The sequence below is a fragment of the Fukomys damarensis genome, unplaced genomic scaffold (genome assembly GCF_012274545.1).
Source record: "Fukomys damarensis isolate Sample0158 unplaced genomic scaffold, DMR_v1.0_HiC HiC_scaffold_17, whole genome shotgun sequence".
Taxonomy (NCBI): domain Eukaryota; kingdom Metazoa; phylum Chordata; class Mammalia; order Rodentia; family Bathyergidae; genus Fukomys; species Fukomys damarensis.
In genome coordinates, this window is record NW_022900929.1 from 27,659,168 (window position 1) to 27,677,585 (window position 18,418).

At 38.6% G+C, this 18,418-nt stretch overlaps 1 long non-coding RNA gene across 1 annotated transcript; it reads right to left on the reverse strand.

Moving 5' to 3' along the window:
* Positions 1-3,434: 3,434 nt before the first annotated feature.
* Positions 3,435-10,179, reverse strand: LOC104862709. The gene is made up of 3 exons (XR_780413.1): positions 10,076-10,179; positions 5,885-6,048; positions 3,435-3,635 (listed from the first exon to the last, which is right to left on the reverse strand). It is a non-coding gene; the product is annotated as an uncharacterized LOC104862709 (long non-coding RNA).
* Between the last annotated feature and the right edge of the window lie 8,239 nt (positions 10,180-18,418).

An 18,418-nucleotide genomic window follows, 5' to 3' on the forward strand; every position in this document is an offset into this window, starting at 1 on the left:
TGTAATCTCGGCCTAGTTTATGTCAAACTCAATGAATCTTGTCCAGAACACATGACGAGGGGGAGGTGTGCAAGAAAGATGGATTCTATTGCCAAGTTTTGATCTCAAAGGAAATGACACATTTCTAAAATATATGCAATGTGCCTGATAGAATGAAGAGCATGGAAAAAGCTCATTGGTAATATTGACCCCAGATTTGATAATATTGCATTGAGGAGACTGAAATACTTAGAGGCAGAGCAGTCTCTATATTTTCTCCAGGTGAATGTGTTAGCCTGGGAATTATAGACACCACTTTGAAAAGGTCAGAGGTAGCAGTCCAGGACTTACCTGGAAACTCCAGCTGTCCGTTCCCAACCTTGACGGTCTTCTCTGGTCAGGAGCCTGCTCCAGGCAAAGATTGAAGCTCGGCTCCCCGGGTCTGCTGCCAGCGGTCCCACCCCATCTCTGTAACACCCCATCCTCCTCACCAGAATCCTGTCAGGAGTGAGCACAGTGGCCCTGACCAACTTCTCATGTTCTGGCCCCCTGTGGAGCTTTCCTGAGGGTCCCCTGAAGATTGGGCCTTCAGGGATGGTGGCAGGGACAGAAGAAGCTCAACGGATGTGAAGGATCAAAGCTGTAACTACCAAGCACAGGACTGTGGAGAGGCCAAGGGCTCCAAGAGGAGGAAAGCTGCTTCCAGTCACTGCCAGCTTCGCTTTTGAGGGACACATGCAGCCCATTGTGGTCTCTACAGCAGGAAGAGAGAACAGCTGGGGAGAGCTGCTCAAGTTCGGAGGCCCTGAGGGCAACAGGAAGGCAGCAGCGCCCACACCGCCTGCTAAGGTGCTTCCGTTCTCCCGTAGTTCGGCCTCATGGTTCCTTTCTAGTAAATAAAGGAAAATCAGTGGAAACATGAGCTTTACTGTCTGACACTGCGGCAACCAAGGCTGCAAAATTACTGTCCCCACTAACATCAGGCTGGCATCGTGGGCCCTCCTTAAAGGACAGCCTCACCTCTGCGAGCTTCTCCCCTAAAAAGTGTAAGCTCAGTCCCATTTTGAGACCACACCAGAGAAGCTCAAGTTAAAGATCACGGTGCGACATACTTGCCCTGTACTTTTCGAAGTGCCAAGGTTAGAAGAAACAGGGGAAGGCTAACAAAAGAGACAGGAAGACCGAGACTAAGACATCCTGGATGGGACCTGCAACAATGAAAAAAATAATGCACAGTGGAAAAATATGTCACAATCCAAATAATGATAACACATCAATGCTAAGAGTTTAGTTTTGATAAATTAACCAGGATTGAGGAACATTAAAGGAGGTTTAATGAAAGTTATGTGTGAGTTTTTCTCTCTTTACACTTTCTCCATAATTCTGAAATAATTTTTAAAAAGTAAAAGTGAAATAATAACTTCTAAAATAGGAGATAGCTCAGAAACTCGGTTAGGGTAAGGAAAATAAAAATGCATTGGGAGAATACTGAGCATCTCTCAAGGGGCAGAAAGGCAAAACCATGACAGCGGGCTCTGTGCACGTGGGTGGGGAGGAAGCTGGAGTGATTGGGTTTTCCTGGTGAGAACAGGAAATTATGCTCTCACCATGGAGAGCAGTTTGATAACAAAACAACATATGCTTTTGTAATTTTACTCACAGAAAACTGTAGCAATACACACTGGCCAAGGGTAATATTTTCTATTCTAACTTTATTTTGTGGGAGCAAAAACTAGACCGACATCAAATGTCTAAAAATACAAAAGTGATCACAATAGAGAGATCTGGACAGTGTTACCTTATGCATCTATAAAATGGGATGAGACAGATCTTTGATATGAGCTGATGACTGGAAGGTTTTATAAATTTGCAAGGACTGAACTTTCTGTACAGCATAGCATAACTTTTCATAACTCTGGATAGGAGAATGCGAACAGTGAAGGGTGGAAAAGAATGCAAGTCTTCCAAAGGAAAATCTGAAGTAATAAACTAAAATTCCAAAAGAAGATCAAAGGCACGGGGATGAAGGTAAAAATTCTCTGAAAAAAATATTTTCCAAAATATATTGACTTGAAAATCCGTCATGTTTACAGTTATGAAGATATATAGGCAGTTATGAAACATCATCCTCCCTCAGTAGGTGTGTTACCTCTGTACTCCAAATGTGCAGATGCTCATTTGTTACATAAAGGACCTGATATCTCTGCGAGACACGCACACATCCTCCTATATACCAAATCATCTCTAGATTGCTTGTAATATGTAATGCAAGGTAAATACCATGTATATAGTGGCTATGGGGTATTGTTTCAGTAACAATGAAAGTGTAAATGTCTATATATTTTCTGCACACCTGCAAACTTTTCCAAATATTTTCTATGTGGCTGAGTCAATCCATACATACAGGACATCAGAATATGGAGGCCCGATTATATTTTTAAAATGATGAAACTAATCAAACTGCATATGTAGGTGATGACATTCACAAAGATAAATGACTTTTCAAGATAATAAAATATTTTGCCTCTATATCTTTGTCAAATACAGCCCCGCAAGGAAATCCACTAATAGAATCATTTGTGATATTAGTTTATTTTGAAGCTATTTTCCTTATATGGTAGGAAAATACAAATTGTTACCATACCATTTTCAGGATTCAGTGATTTCATGTAAGAGGAAAAAAGGAAACATAACAGCAATGAGGTTAAGGGAAATCAGCACATATGAACTTTTAGATGTATCAATATAGATGTTTACTTTTTATTTTAAATTGCATGTTTTCTAGATATGGATGCAGAACTCTAAAGGCTGTGACAAACTAATTGCTTCTAAACAGCATTTCCCCAGTTAAAATCATCAGAGTGCTTCGGTGAGTGTTTCGTCCTTTGCTAGGGCAGGAGCTACATCGGCCCTGTAGAGCCTTACTGTGCCAGAAAGCAGGGGAGCCATCAAAGACTAAGGCCCTGCAAATGGCCCACCATTCAGTGTAGAGGTCCCCATTAGAAGGGAAACTCTGAGCATGAAAGTCCTTAATAAGAACAAACGGCTTTGCAGTGCCTGGCCGTCCGAATGCAACTGCAGTCAGTGAGGAACACAGGGCTCAGTAAGTATTTGTACGAGAATATACTTGACAGGCATGGCTATGGCATTCATCTCGGGAAACTGGGACAGACACATATTGGGTCTTAATCATTTTTACTTTCCTTTCCTTCCCCTCCCTCCCCCTCTCCCCTTCCCCAGACCCCCTTCCCATCTGTAGTCTTCCTCCTTGTTTTCTACTATGTCTCTTTTATTTTGTTCTCTTTTTTTCTTTATTGGTCCATTTCAGGTACACAGTGCAGTTACGTTCATCACTGGGATATTGTACCATTACATGACATGTCTTGGTTCTTATTTTTCCCCCATTTCCCTGCCCTCCTTTCACCCCCTCCATGCTATTTCATTTTGCTCTTTAAATTATTTATATTTTGGATCTCTCATATTAGACAAGCCACACAATACTTAACCCCTTCATCTGATTTTCTTCCTTCAGTGTTATGATCTCTAGGTCTATCCATGTTCTTACCAATGATGCCAATTCATCCTTTTTTAGAGCCGTGTAGTACTCCATTGTGTAAATGTTTATTTGTTCATCAGGATAGATGACTTAAATGCCTCTGCATTGCAAAAGAAACAACAGAGTGAAGAGACAACCTATAGAGTGGGAGAAAATTTTCCCAGCTGTTCCCCAAACAGAACACTTACAGCTACGATATACAAATAAGTGAAAAAATGAGATTCCCCTAAAGCAAAAGTCCCAGTCCAAACTCTGGGCAACTGAAATGAGCGGCGAGTTGTCTTTGGGTGAGACCCTATGTTCTCAGCCAAGGGTGCTGCAGACTTTCCCTCCAACTCCTGACCTTTCCGCACCCACATAGGCAACCCCAGGCCCAACCTTCCCTGAGTGAGGAACTGCACAGAGAATAAACACTCCTGGTTTGCAGCATCTGTGTTTTGGGGTGATTTGCTGTACAAAAATAGATGTTTAATTCAAACATAACTGGGAACAAATAGAGGCAATAACATCTCACTCATGGAAATAGTCTGGCTATGCATTTGCTTTTCAATTCAGGGGTGAACTGTATTTCTGGATAATGCCTTCACTGATAAGAGAAAGCCTGTTTTCACAAAAGAATTCCAATTAATAAATACAAAAGAAGGGATCCATTGGTAAATCACATTTGGTAAGTCCCCAAGTATTCACTGATATGTATACCCACAGGTAATACCAGAGAAGCTGGAGAAATGCTTAATGTGACCATGGTGCTGTCACCATGCAAATCTGAGCATTTATCTTAGCATATGTTGAAAAAATAAATAAAATAATTTCATTGAACAAAATATAATGTGGGTAACATATTTTTCTTGTCCTAGACAACCAATAGAAAAAGTCATTTTTGAGAAGATCTGTGAACTCTAAATATTGTTTACGATGACACCAAGGAATTACTACTAATAATTTTATATGGTATGAAGTGGTATTGCAGTTATGAAGAAATGCCCATGTTTTATAAAGTGAGATCAAATATCTATGCTGAAATGAAATAACTTCTTGGATTTCTTTTTCTAAAATTTAACTTAATTTTATCCCATTCCTCCACTCCCCTCTTTATCTAAAGAAAAGCTTTAAGGAAACAGGCAAGTCTAATCTATAATGAGACAGATAGGCTAACTATTTAAATGATACATAAAATTAAACATAAGATATGCAGATGTAGCTCAGTGCTATAACATCTGACTAATATGTTACAATATCCCGAGTTTGATCCTCAGCATTGAAAAATAAAATTATGCACTTACATCAAATTCAGAAGAATTGTATTAAAAGAAAAATTTTAGACTAATTAAATTTAGCAGAGTTTGTTTAAAGAAATAATACGCTTGTATGAGTCAGCATCATGCACCAGTCAACCTTTGGCAAAACTATTTAGACAGCAAGAGGAAGCAGGGAAGAAACCGAGGAAGCTGAATTTGGTGATGGAGGTGTATTTGCCTTATTTGGGCATGGGCTGATCAGTTGGCAGCTTATGATTGACTGAAGCTTGGTTGTTATGATAGGCTGAGACTCAGCTGTGTCTTGCAAGAACGTTGTTAGGTTGCAGTTTTCTATGTAGGAATTCAAGCACTGGGGCAGCTTCAGACCTCATTTATCTGCTGTCAGCACTAGTGTGGGGTCAGGGAGCTGTGAACGCAAAGTAGTGCCCAGGGCTGTCTCTAACCCACAGCATTTACTATTTGTTCATTTATTAAGCACAACTTACAGGTTTCAGGCACAGTTCTCTGCTTGACCTCCACTTCATAATAAAACTAAAACCTGCATTTGCTTAGGAAACACAATTCTGTCTGAGGATGAGATGATAGTCTAAAAAATATATCTTTCACTAACAAAGAGCCAAGCTATCCTGTTCCTTTCCTCAGTGAACAAATAGATATATAAGAGTGGGATTTATAATTGTGGTGTTAAGGATGAGAACAGCTAAAAACACATCCCTCTGAGCAGTGGACCAGGGCATGAGGACCCTTGCCTTTTCTATGCAATAATATTCTGTAATATTTCATTTCTTAGCTGTGGGCAGTCATTGTTTTCATACCACAAGAACATTTGAGTAAAGATAAGAATAGATTTCAAGGAAAACACAATGATAAAGGAAATATAACTGAGTGTGAAAAGTATAATCTCAGCCAACAAACCAATTTCTGCATGAGCTATAAAGAACATCACTTACAGTATTAGATCCTCCACCTTGGGTCACTGCTTGTTTCCATATTTATGCCACAGCTATTGTGACCTCTGGAGACCACTGGAATTTCCCATCAGGTTTCCCTTAGTTTCATTGTTTCTGCTTAGCTTGAATCTTTTACAAACCTTAGCTCTCACAGAGTTCTTTTCATAAGCCAGGCTGCTACCTGGTGTTGCTCCTAATTTCTGCATTGTCCAGAATTCAACCAAGAGCCAATTTATGTGCACTGCTTTTGATTCCAGTCAGTATCTGTTAATTTAAGGGTCAGTATCCCTTTTCTGGAGTTCAGCTAGAAGACAGAAGATGGAGATAAAATAAATACAGGCTTTCTGGGCCATGTAAGTCACCCTATGCCACATACTTTAGCAGTCAAAGAGTAAGTTAACACACAACTAAGACATACATAAGTGTGAAACTGTGCTGTGTTATGGAAACTCATTTATTTAAGAGGACATTATCACTCCAGGCCGGATGTGGTGGTGCATGCCTGTAATCCCAGCACTGGGGAGGCTGAGGCAGGAGGATTGCTGAGACCAGCCTGGGCTACATAGTGAGTTCCAGGTCAGTCTCAACTACATAGTGAGACCCTGTCTCAAAAAAACAAACAAACAAAAACAACAACAACAAAAAGACATTATCACTCCAAATGCAGCTTGCTCTAGAGAAAATTGGTAGATGTTTGCTGTATCACCATTCACTAAGTCATAGAAGCAAGGTCACTTGTTTTTGAAGTAATTTCATTATACATCACTTTGGCATAAAACTAAATTTTTAATTATTCAATAAATGGTGATGAGCTGTTAATTATTTACAGAAAATATTATATACTCATAATTCTCAAATGTTTATTTTATTGTAAAAGTTACAGACGGCATGCTAACTCAAGAATAAGGCCACCATACTTAAAGAAAAGTACATCTTTAATAAAAAATTTAGTATTTAACCTACTTTTAAAATTGGTGTACAAACTTGCTTCACTCTTTATTGCAAAATAAGGGGAATAGATAGATTAAAAGTGTCAAAAGAAAAAATAAACTTATTTGTAAAAAGTCTTGGAAAACAATAGAAACTCTGATCGTTAGATGGGGTAGTATTATGTACATGTAAAAATAAATGAAGAGAAAAAATTCCACAGGGACAGAGAGCAGAACAGTGGTCTCCCAGGACCAGAAGAAAGAGTAAAGACTAATTATAAACAGGCACAAACAATGCTTAGGCAGTAATGAAAATATTCTAAAACTGGATCCTTGTGCTGGATAAACAACTCTGAAAATTGCCTGAAATGGATGAATTGTACATGAAACACAGTTGGATTTTATGGCATATAATTATATCTCAATAAAGCACATTAATTGCATGAGCTGTTAAACAAGCCTCTCCAAGCTTCAGCCTGACATGTAAAGAGCTTGTACATCATTGTTTTCACCTTTATAATAAAATCTGGGTAAACTGAATTTCAACAACTTTTCTTGGGTTCTTAAAAAAACTGAGTGTTGATCTCAAAGTCAGGAGAGCAAGACATAAGCAGGAAATTAAATCTGTGATCTGCTTACTTTGATTAGAAGAGAACACAGACATAGCTGGTGGAAAGACCAAAATAGCAATTGTGCGGAGCTGGAGGATGGATGGTAACCATCACCAAGGTAAGACACATCTTTATCTACGAGAGCTTATTGTATAAATTGGTCACACTAAGAGCTAACAATTACTAATGAGATGATAGAACAATAAAAAATATATTGTAAAACTGCAGCGCCACTGCTCTTGGCCTTGGGGCCATTGGAACATAAAATAAGTGTTACTGGAAAACGAGAGCTATGGTATGGACAGTCCAGCTGAGAACCAAAATGGCTGACAGGGGTCAGGTAGGTGGAGCGTGTATACCACGTGGAAACGCTGGACAAAAGAACGGGGTGCACTCCCTGGGCAGCAAGGGCAGTCAGTACTCAAAAGTCCCACACAATGTACAACTTGTGCGTTGTTTATTTCTGGAAACTTTAATTCGATGTTTTCAATCCAAGACTGACAGTGGTAGCTGAAACTATGGAAGGTGAAACCACAGGGAAGGGGGTTGACTGTATTCTTGCAGGTGACACCCAAGATGTAGCTTACTTTAAGCCTAAGCATCAAGTTATAGAACACTTCCTCTCCTACGCATCTCACCACCACACCACACCTTACTACTCTACTAGTCACGCCCACTATGATGAGAAAAGATCCGCAAGACCAGACTATCTCTGAGGAGAACTACAAGGGTGTTATGATGAATATCCCAAAGCCCCATGAGTTCACAGGCAGAGCTTTCCGAAGGTGTTTGGATCCCACGAGTGACGCAACTAGGAGTGCTGTTAGGAGGTGGGGCCTGGTCTGAAGAGGTAGGTCACGGGTGTGACTTGGTTTCCCTCCTTGGTTCCCAGTTAGCAGACTGCCAGCAGGTTCCCCTCTGCCTGCCCCTCTGCCATGCTGTTTCCTCTTTGGAGCCCACTGACCACGGAGTGAAATACGAGCCAAAATAAACCTCTCTTCTGTAAAATGGTGGGTGTGGCAGCCATGAGAAAGTTACTAAGACAGTAGATAAAGCCAAAGAGGAGGAGAGAGGGAAGCAAAACATGGTCAACGGAAGACCTTAAAGACAGCCCAGCTCTGAGCCAGACTGCCATGGTGACCCGGCACCAAAGGCTTGTGGGGTTTCTGCTATGCTGTTCAACATGTCCACCTTTCAGTGACGCAGAACACTGCACGACAAAGGAAGGACTCACCTCATGTAGGGGGAACCCAGAAGTCATCAGAATCAGGCTAAGATATGACAGAGGTGCCTGGACAGAAAATTTAAAATAACTATATATGATACTTATTATTTTAATATTGTAAGGATGATGAGAACAGTGGAGATGGGTAAATGTAAGCAGAATGACAGGAATCCCCAGATGAACCCCATGAAATGCTGTAAACCCAGTGTAATAACAAATGAAACATGCCCAGAATGAACTCATCAGTAGATTTGGCACAGCCAGGAAGAGATAAGAGTTGAAGTCAGAAACTTGCCACCTTGAAATGCAGACTGAAAACATACTAGTACTGCTACTACTACTACTACTGCTACTACTACTACTACTACTACTACTACTGCTACTACTGCTACTACTGCTACTACTACTACTACTAGTTGAAGTCAGAAACTTGCCACCTTGAAATGCAGACTGAAAACATACTAGTACTGCTACTACTGCTACTACTACTACTACTACTACTACTACTACTACTACTATCTAATGCCAGAAGAAAACAAACATGGATGCTGGGGCAACATCAAAAGATGCAAAATATATGTAATTAGAATAGCAGTGTAGGGTGGTGAAGAAGATTTTCCCTCTGTTTTCTGAAGACCCACTGGAATAGAGTAAGAAGCACAAACCGCACACATTAATTTACTCATCTGCAAGTGTACTCATGTCCAAAAGAAGAAAATGATTGAAGGGCTGTTACCCACTAATCCAATATGGTTCAGAAACTTATATACCCCTTCTTTCTTTAGAAGAGGGGGAAATGAAGAATGCTGCAACTTTTAGAGGAATAGGCAATGATTCCAAAGAAATCAGCGGGCTTGGATAACGTGCAGTGGCTGAGACAAGCACTACTGAGCCCATGGAACAGATAATGACAGTGCAGTGTAAATGATTCTCTGTAAGGCTGAGAGATGATGTGTGTGTGTGTGTGTGTGTGTGTGTGTGTGTGTGTGTGTGTGTGTGACAAAATCCATCCTGGTGTACAGACATGTCGTCTCTCTTCCCGGTGAGACTGTTAGTTAGCCTTCCATGGGAACAAAGCTCAGCAGTTCTCCTATGCGACCTCAGGGCCCCCACTGGGGACTTCCTTGGGGCCATCTTGCAAAAAGGGGCTAAAATAATGGTCAGCTAGACAGCAGCCCACCCAGCAGCTCCAGAAAAGCTGTTCTCTCCCCTTTGCTGACCCTCCAGTCTACTCTTTTCCCTGCCCATTTTCTCTCACTTGCTAACTCCGACTAATAAATCAGCTTGCTTTCCTCACTCACACGTCCTCAGACTCTTTTCTGTGCTGAGATGTGGAGGACCTGCCTGGTGCTGAATGGAGGTTTTAGTTCCTCATCAAAGGTACCTCTCACTCCCCATCAGGTACAAGATGAATTAATGAAAACTCGGAGAAGGGACCAGAGATATGTGAAGCTTTGGGGCAGGTCCTCTAGGTTTTAGGCAGATAAAGGAATCTGCAGAAAGCTGTGTGTACACTTGAAAGGGATAAACAGTGCAGGGTCAGAGCACCCGCAGACCCAAGCCTACCTGTAGGTCCTCTTCATTTCCTCTTCATTTCATATCCAACTGCTCAGCGAATGACCCAAAATGCCATATTTTGTATGTATTATTTTTGGGGCCTCAAACCAGAAAAATCAGCTGGAGAAGATAGAGTGGAGCAAACATGTGAAGGGGTAAGATTAATTTCAGATACAACCAAAGCAAAATTCAGGAAACTCTGAGAACATGAAAAATACCAAAGTTAAAATAAAACAAAACCATAGGCAGATCGTGTTGGAACTCCAGAAAACCCAAAGACAATGTGAAAAATCCTGAAAAGTGCCTAAAGCCAGAGTGGGAGAGATGAAACACAGAGGAACAAGAACAAAAGTGACAGCGTCTGTCCTTTGTGAGATATTGAGAGCTGTTTCAGGTATAAGGCATTTAACACAGGCCAGAAGCAAATGGAAATTGAAGAAATATAGGTAAAGGAAATGATCTACCTAGAAAGACATACCCATACTCACAGCCTCACCTTCCACATGATCACAATAGAGGAGAGCAAACCAGCCTAACACAGAGCAGGAAATGAAGTGATGAGAAAAGTAAAGCATAACTTAACAGAAGTAATAAATGAGTCTGTGGTGCAGACTAGAAGATTGTTACCGAAAGTCAATTGTTCTCTTGTGTAATGGAAGTAAATATTAGAATTTAAACTTGTACAAACAGGAAAGCATTTGTAATAGTCTATAAAGTGATAACACTTAGGCAAAAGCTTAACAAAATATGTGTAGGGTCTGTTTGCACAAAACTTCGAAACAGAGGAAAGAATTCAAAGACTGGAATAAATAGACATTCATAGGCTGGAAGTTTCGGTTAAAATGTCAACTCTTTCCCATTTTTTTATGCCTTCAATACAACAATCAAAACTCCAGGAAGTCATTTTGCATATATCAGCAAATTCGTTTTTAATATATGATGAGGCCAACGACCTCAAAAAACAAATATAGTAAAGAAATGCAATTCTGAGGAACATGTAGTTCACATTTTGAGATTTGTTTTAAAGTGTGAATAAGGAAGACTGCACAGTACTGGGGAGAGAATGGATGAATGAATGACTCCGAATAGAGTCTCAGAAGTGGATTCTCAGTAGAACTAAATGATTTTTTAAAAAGGGGAATTAAGTGACAAAATGTTTTCTCAATAGATTTTACTTGAAAAAGTAAGCATCAACAGCAAAAACAAACAAAATGAACTTAGATATAGAACTTTCTTTCTTCTTACACAAAAAGCAACTATGGATCACAGACCTAAATAGGAATGCAAAATAAGAATGCTGGCGATGGAAAACCTAGTAGAAATCTATATGACCTAGTGTTTGAGAGTAAGATTTTAGGTAAAACACCAAAAAGATGAACACTAAGAGAAAATTTGACAATTTGGATTTAATTGAAATTAACTTTATCTCTTTGAAAAATACTTAAGAATGAGAAAAAAAAAGCCATAGACCAAGAGAAAATATTTGCAAAACTTAGCAGGTACAAATAATTCTTAAAACTCAATTAATTTTAAAAATTCTGTGTTTAAAATAATCAGGTGCATTAGAAAATAAAATATGCAGGTGGGCAATAAATATGTTAACTATTTCACAAAATTGGGATAAATAAATTGATCATTAACACAGTAAGGTAAAAAAAAAAGCCATAGACCAAGAGAAAATATTTGCAAAACTTAGCAGGTACAAATAATTCTTAAAACTCAATTAATTTTAAAAATTCTGTGTTTAAAATAATCAGGTGCATTAGAAAATAAAATATGCAGGTGGGCAATAAATATGTTAACTATTTCACAAAATTGGGATAAATAAATTGATCATTAACACAGTAAGGTAGACTTTTCTTTTTTTCTCTCTCTCTCTTCTTGTTTGCAGTACTGAGAATCAAACCTGGGGAAGCTTTGCCACTGAACTGCATCTCCATCTTTCTTTTTTAAACCTTTTATTATGAAGATAATCTATCAGTAAAAGTTAGAAGAACTACACCACTATTAGAATGACTGAAATGCATAAAATTGATAATTCCCATTCCTGTTGAGGATATGAGGCCCCCCCAAAAAATCCCACTTTTACTAATGGGAATATAATGTCTTCCAGAACTGTTTCAGAAAGTGGCAAGAATGGTGGAAGAAATATATTACACAGTGAGGAAGTATTTAAAGGTTTGATAAAACACTGACAAGCTCATACTTATTGATGGCTCATGCTTTAACATGTTCACTGAAGTGTTATTTATAATGATAAAATATCTTGAGATCATTTAAAGATAAATGTTTCTTTAGGACATTCCACTAAACCAACATGATTGGGTATTATACTCATTTACTTAAATTTATATATAGAGAGATATATGTATTTCTTTATGACAAAGAAGAAAGATCCATATGATCCAAACTGTTTATGGTCAAAGCTGTATATGCCAAATTACTCAAGCATGTAAAATAAATGACAATGAAACATTTGTCATTTTAACATGAGTTCTCTTGAATGGCGATTGATAATGTTTGTTTATAATTTATGGATTTACTGCCAATCACCGTGTACTGCTTTGAAATGAGAACAAAATATATATAATGAAAATAAATGTTCTATTCTTGTTGAGTTGAAAGACACCCACAAGCCATCTTTTATTAATAATAGATTATGTCAATAAAATTTTCAGCTGAACCTTTGTCTGCAGATCCTTTATGCTTCTCCTGAAAGATCAGGTATTCCACCAGAATGCAGAAATTATTCTAAATTGCGATGCTTCTACTGGGAGCCCACAGGAACAGATCTCTGAATGGAGGAAGCATTTGTCTCTGACGTCGCTCCCACACCTCCATGATCATCACAACTTCCTTCAACCACATCTCCCGGACCCCAAGGACCCTCAAACTCCAGATCCACCATGTCTCCACATAGGATTTCAAGAGGTTGGACAAGTACCTAGACATTGTGAAAATGGGGATATTTGACCTTGGCCTTCAAAGAAAAATGAAGTTGGGAAATTACTTTGAGGACAATTGGGTGTGAAGGGTCAGTTTTCTGTACTTTTTTGGACACCCAAGAACTGGTGTTCATTGGTTTGACAATAAATTATTCACCGCATACTGCAATCCAGTGCTGCTAAGCCCTGGGGTGATTAATAATAAGCAAGTGAAACCTGTGCACATGTCCACAGGGTTCGAATCCATGTGTCCACGAAAGACCAAAGAAAAGTATGGTGACAAAGAAATAGAAAAAAATTTCTGGAATAAGTTGGAAAAATTTATAGAAAGTGTGCTTTAACAAAGAGAGCCAAGAAAATAAAACAAAAGGGAAGGGAGGGGAAGAACAACTGAGGGAAAGTTTGCTACAGGAGGATATGAGCTGCTGCATTTTTAATTAATCTTTTTCAGGAGGAATAAACCTCTTGCAGTGCTTGTCAGATTCCTTAGTATAAATATATTATAGTGGCTAATATAATCATGATTTCATAAAATATGGAATTGGGAAGACTAGATCCATTGATAGATACATACATATACATGCATACTTAAAATTATCATTCAAATGTTACCTTACTTATAATATTTCTGTCATATAGATATATCTAGAAAATAGGCAACACTATAAAAAATAATAGTGATGAATGTTAAACATTTATTACTATTTCTCACACTGATTTAGCTGTAAGTTTGTATGACTTAATCTCTAGTTATAGCTATGTTTACAACTGGATTACACATTTTTGAAAAACTTAGTAATCAGTTCTCATGAGCTGGGACAAGTCAGATCCAAGATAACACTGAAAATATAGTTGACCTGCATCTTTGGTGTAGATAGAGTTAAGAAGATAAGAATAAAAGAAAGCAAAGAAAGAAGGTTTTTGAGGGAGAAGAAATTTTAGCTAAGGTCAAGTTGAAAACCTCCAGGCTTCACTTTCCTTAGGAATGAGGACCATATTCTGTACTCCCTGGGGAACAACAGGAGTAGTGTGAGTGAGTTGAGTGTGTGTGAGTGTGTGAACAAGCCAACAGAAGCTGACCATCATAACATTAAGGCAGACTGTAAGAGGGCAATGCTGGAGAGAATACATAATTGAGAAGTTTCATGTAAGGAAACCTGAAGCTAAGGAAACCCTGAAGAAGCAGAGGATGAACACGGATGTAGATACACAGGAAATGCTCTTTTCTTCAGGAGTATAAGACTCCAAGGAGGAAAGATGAAGCCAGCAGTGGGAACAGTACAATCATTTCACATAGATGCATAAAACATGAAAAACACAAAACAGGGAAAGCAGCCAGGCAGTGGGAATGAGGAGCTCCTCAGGGCAGAGGAAGCCTGATGTGAACCTCAAGGGCCAAACGGGCTTAGGAAGAAGAGAAGAGAGAAGAGAAAGTGGAAGCCAAAGACAGCGGGGGGCTATAGCCCTGAGAAGAGAAGACCTGTTCTGTTAAACCCATGGGGAGCAACGCCAATTGTGTCATAAAGGCACATTGTTGTGGGCATGTAATGCCCACTTCCACTCTTTAGAACAATTCCATTGGTGAATTATTGTTATCAAGCAATGAGTAATTAACAGGAAAAATATCAAAAAATAAAATATTAAATTTTTAATATTTATCGAGTATTAAAAAAGCATAACAATTTTCAACATTGACTTATTTTTGGTGTACAAAGTCTAAAGAATGACAACAGAAATGAACCCCTATATGAACTACAATGAAAATATCAATAGAACACTACAAAATAATCCTTACTTCAATTATAACACCTAAGGCAGTCTTCACTCATGACAGCAGCACATTCCATACACACGTATGGCTTACAATGACAGCATATGTGTTGTCCTTTCCTGGCCTTTTTGTTGGACATACTTGACATCTTGCTGGTCCCCCTGTTTTGTCAGGAGGTTCTTATTGGATTACACGATGTAGTTAACTTCAACATAAGATATCAATAAAATAAAGTATTAAATTCTTATTATGTATTGCATATTTAGAATTGACGTCAACATTTTCATGTCAGCTGTGTACTTGCTTATAAAACCAAAAAGATAACATCAGAAATAAATACCTATGTGAACTACAAAGTAAATGTCAGAAAAAGTCTACCGCAGAAATAATCTCTGCTTCAACGTCACACCCAAGGCAGTCATCACACATGACAACTGCATGTTTCATGCATGCATCTCTCTTACACTGACAGCACATATACTTAGCTTTCCTTTCCTGTGTGGCAAACCGATCTTGTCACCTCTCTTCTCTCTCTGTTTTGTCAGGAGCTTCCTACTATATTGTACAACATGCACTTAGCAGGAAAGTAAGAGATCAATAAAATAAAGTATCAAATATGTAATGAGTGCTTAGAATAGACATCAACATTTTCACATGAGCTGTGCATTTGCTTACAATGCCTAAGAGATAATGTCAGAAATAAAAACCCATGTGAACTACAATGTAAATACAAACAATGGTCTACCACAGAAATAATCTTTGCTTCAACAGTCACATCCAAAGCAGTCTTCACACATGAAAATTGCATGTTCCATGCACATTGTATTGCCTACACATATGTTTTGCTTTCCTGTCCTTTCTCGTGGGGCACAATTGACCTGTTTTGCTTTCCTGTTGTCATAGTAGGTCTTTGTGATGCTGCACCTACCTGTCCACCTGTCAGCTCACCAGTGTGCTCCACAAGTTTTTTGCACAGTTCCCTGAGCAGAAACATTTTGTTTTTCCTCTGCTGTAAATGTTCTCTTATAAGTTCCAATCTAATCCCTGAAGAAACTTTCTCTGTGGTAGTCTGCACTTGTTATTTTTTTATAAATTATCAAACTATTTATGCTACACATGTTTAAGATCGAGTAAAACACAACCATTAGCCAATGCTTTGTGTTTTGAGTGACAGCATAGTTGCTGCATAACTCACCTTGGGTTTTGTTGTAGAAATTTTCCATCTCAGGCTTCTGTTTTGTCCAGGTTTCCCCATCACTATTTCCATCATGGTGCAATGTGGTCATCAGCAGGACCACTTTGTTTTTCTTTGTCATATAGGAGGCCAATGTTATATCTTTCTGAAATCCAAAGACTGTAACTGCTACATTTCGTTTGGAACTTCTGTACTGTTCCTGTGTACAGTTCCTAGGATGGTCAATTGTTCCCTGCTAGCAAATGTAACATCAGTTGGGCACTGGTAATGCAACTGTTGACTGTCACATTCCAATTAGTTTGGGGCAACAAGTATGTTCACAACATCATTTGGTTTATTACTGTATAAATGAGTAACCTGGTGGCTAAGTTCCAGGATAAATTTCTTGCTCCATTTCACTGTCACAGGAACTTTGGCTCACCCAGCCAACATCAAAGTCATTGTCAACTTCATCATCCATGTATGAGTAGGCTGGAGTTTCACTTCTCACCGCCTCCAAAACTAACAAATCTGGTTTTTCATATAACACTGTGCTGAACTGGGTTGCTTCCACCAGATACATCAAAAGAAAACTTTATTAAAACAAATCCCAAATGCACAGAAATTTAGCAATGAGCATTTTCTGAGTAAAAATCACCTGTTGCTGCCTTGGAGCTCCTGTACACACCTTATCATTCATCTGCTACCTGGGTGAGTGCACAGGTGTGTTTATGTTTTCCCCAGGTGCAGCTACTGTGAGTCACACCCACATTCCATTATGGTAAAATACATGTTACATAACAAGAGTAACGTGGGTGTGTTTTACCCCATGATGCTCATATACATATATGCAAACTCTGATAGATGGAGCATTATGTGGGTAAAAGTCTATGATACATTAGCACAAGTGCATTCACTTTGCTGTTCATCATACCAAGTGGGTAAACACAAAGATTGTTACTTACACCCCCCCCAGTTACTGAGACACACAGCCAGCTACAAGTACAAATTTATAATAGAAATTTATGGGACAGTTTGTTGTAACCCAATATTATTCCCCCTAGAGGAATAGTGATGCAGGGGTCTTCTATGGTGGAAGTTACCTTTTTTTTTTTTCCTTTTTAGGTCAACTTTGGCTTAATATAAAAGCAACAAGATCTGGGTACAGTGAGATGCACCTGTAGTCCTAGGTACACAGGAGGCTGAGGCAGGAAGATCACTTGAATCTGGAAATTTGAGGGTAACAGAGGAAAATTCTACTTCAAAGGTAGGTAGGTAGATAGATAGATACATAGATAGATAGATAGATAGATAGATAGATAGATAGATAGATAGATAGATAGATTTTAAAAAGAAAGCAGTAAGGCTTCATCTAACATTTTTAATGAGCAAGTAACATGATTCTATGGTCACAGAGTCGCACTAGGGAATTAAATTCTGAGAGAGAAAATCTGGAAGTGGAACCAATTACTGGTTTATGATAATCATTTCAAGGAGAAAGCACTAAGCCTTTTCTCCTAGGAAAACATGATATAAGTCAGCAAAGTGATAATATGCTCATTTTCATAATATCATCATTTATCAATATTTTAATTCTTTGGGCCACTAATATTTTCCCCACTGTCAAGAGCGCAAGAGAAAGTTCACTTCTCCTAGCAGAAAAGTCCCCTAAGAACAGGTGTCTAGTTTGTCATGTGAGGTTAAAGTTTTTCAGCCTCAATGAGCTCAACAGGACAGAGTTTGCCAAGTCAGAGAACAGGTTTGGAATTTTTATTCAACAGTTCTGAATGTAGGAGTCCCTTAATTCACATCCGGCTCAAACTGTTTCATTTCCAAATCAGGGTTCATCTCGAACACTCTTTCTCCTTCTGAGATCTCTAATAAGAAGCTCAAGATTGTGTAAGTAGCTTGCAGAAAGTAAGTGATATAAACATAGTAAATACTATTCAAATAGCTAGCAATGGAGAGCATGTTACAGGGCCTCTGCCTTCCTAAGGAAAAACATATTTCTTCCTGGTTTTTTTCTTACATTGAATTTGCTATTTATTTCTTTTCCCTTCTGTTCAGCCTTCACATTTCATGCTGCTTTGCTAGTTTTTTTTCTCTTTTCACCTGCTGATATTGTTCTCAGATAATAATACCCGTGAAAAACAAGTTGATAGTATTTCTCCCCTATGAAACCACCTGGCAAAGAAAGTTTTTGTTTCTACTCTTGCTATGTATTTGAAGAAATGGCAGAGAAAGTATAGGTAGATAGATAGATAGATAGATAGATAGATAGATAGATAGATAGATATAGATATAGATAAAATATAGCAAAGATATGATAGACCTGCTGTCATCAAAAGGACAACACTCTGACTGTCACCTCACCATTCCATATGTGTGTGGCACTTAGCCAGGCTCTCATGGGAACTTCCACACAAGACTTCCTGTTGGCTCTTTTTATTCTTGAAATCAAT